We start from the raw sequence: 1,952 nt of genomic DNA, 5'->3' as shown, positions 1-1,952 counted from the left end.
CTCAAATAGTGGACACCTGGCAACCCTATTAATTAGTGTAATGTTGAAGTCCCTAGACAAATCCTGGAGTCCCTTCATTATTTCTCTAGAAGGGGTTTCTAGGGAACAAAGAAATATAGAATACTTTTCTGGTCACTTTATTGAGGAAGATTTAAGGCGCAGAGATGAGGAACAACAAGAAATGAAAGAGGCATACCACAGGCCTAGGCCTCAGAGGAGGCGCCAGGACACAAATGAAAGGATTAATACCCTTCCCACCTGCTTTGACTGTGGCATGCAAGGTCACTTTAAAAGGGAGTACCCTCGCTCTAGGGCCAACACGGCTAGACCTAAGCATAATAAAAATAAAAGAGGCTGTGGAAGAGGGTATTGGTATCATAAAGGATACCAATTCTGTAGTGTCACAGGTGATAATCCCACCTCCCAGGTATAGGATGCTGAGGGGCTGTGGCTTCTTGATTCAGGTGCATCAACGCATATAGCTAACAAGAAGCAACGATTTAAGATTTTACACCCACTCAAAAGTTGCCACTGTGGACAAGGCAGAGGTAACTGGGGAAGTTGCCACTGTGGACAAGGCAGAGGTAACTGGGGAAGGCGTGATCAATGTGCCTGGTATAGGAGATGTTACTGGGGCACTGTATGTTCCCTCAATCAAGAACAACCTTTTAAGTATTTTAAAATTGACTGAGGATAAAAATGTAAAACTGGTATTTGAGAAGGGTGGAGGTTATATTTTCGAAAGTGGGGATGTTGTTGGCGATATTGTAAAAATCAACAATTTGTCTTATTTTCCCCCAAAAGCAAAGGTCAAAAGGCACAAGACACCTAATAAGAGGGCACAGGGGGCTAGCACAGAAAGCTCCTGTGCCAGCCCCCAGGTTGTCCAAACTCAAGGACGCTGGACCTAATCCCAATGAAGCTCCTAAACCAGCTCCTAGGACATCCAAAGCCATTAAGGCTGAGCCCATTAAGATCACAACTCCTCAGCCAACCCTGAGAAAGTCTAAGGTGACCATTAATCCAGTGCCTACTGTCATTACTGCACAGACTAAGACTGGTAATGATAACATACATAAGGTTGACAAAGTGTGCATGGGTAAACCTTTACATTTGGATTGTTCACATATTTTATACCGCAGGCTAGGCCATGCCAGCTTCCCGGTTATTAGGAAAATGCAAGATTTTTCCGATGGGCTTAAGATAAAGAATTGTAATACCTATTTGGAATGTGCCATCTATAGGGCAGCCAAATCAAAAACTGCTGCTATACCTAAGGTTTCTTCCCGACGTGCAAGGTACCCTTATCAGCTGGTACACATGGATTTGGTTGGTCCTTTTAGGCCCTCCCTTGGCAAGGGGCTTTATTTTTTAACAGTAGTCAATGATTACTCTCGTTATGGCCATGTATTTATTTTAAAGGACAAAATTGAAGTCTTTACCAACTTCAAATATCTTTACAGATCCAAACGCAACACAAGGTGTGCATCGCTCAGGTGCAGAGTGATAGGGGGACTGAGTTTACATCCAAGATTTTTGAAAGTGGATGAAGGAGAGAGGTATCCTGCATTTTAAATCATCCCCCCGAACTCCGTCCGAGAATGGCATTGTAGAAAGGAGAAATGGCGTGCTGCAGAATGTCATGAACTGCCTACTTGCAGATGCTGACATGAGCCAAGGTTTTTGGGCAGAAGCGGTCAAAATGGCTAATTATCTAGTCAACAGGACATGGAGTAGTGCCATTAACCAAACCCCATACTTCCTGGTCCATGGAAGGAAACCTAGCCTCTCACACCTGAGAATTTTTGGTTCCTATGCCTGGGTCCATATTCCCAAGCACCTCAGAAGAAAGGGGGGCAAGGCATCGAGGAGGCTCAGATTTATAGGTTATGCAACCGGCAGCAAGGCCTCTAGATTTGTAGACAAAAATAACCTTGTCATTGTCTCAAGAT

The sequence above is a fragment of the Pituophis catenifer genome, unplaced genomic scaffold (assembly GCF_029215685.1).
Source record: "Pituophis catenifer annectens isolate HBS135680 unplaced genomic scaffold, rPitCat1.0.hap2 SCAF_3, whole genome shotgun sequence".
Classification (NCBI taxonomy): Eukaryota; Metazoa; Chordata; class Lepidosauria; order Squamata; family Colubridae; genus Pituophis; species Pituophis catenifer.
The sequence above is the reverse complement of the archived record's forward strand: the minus strand, read 5'-3'. Positions refer to the sequence as shown.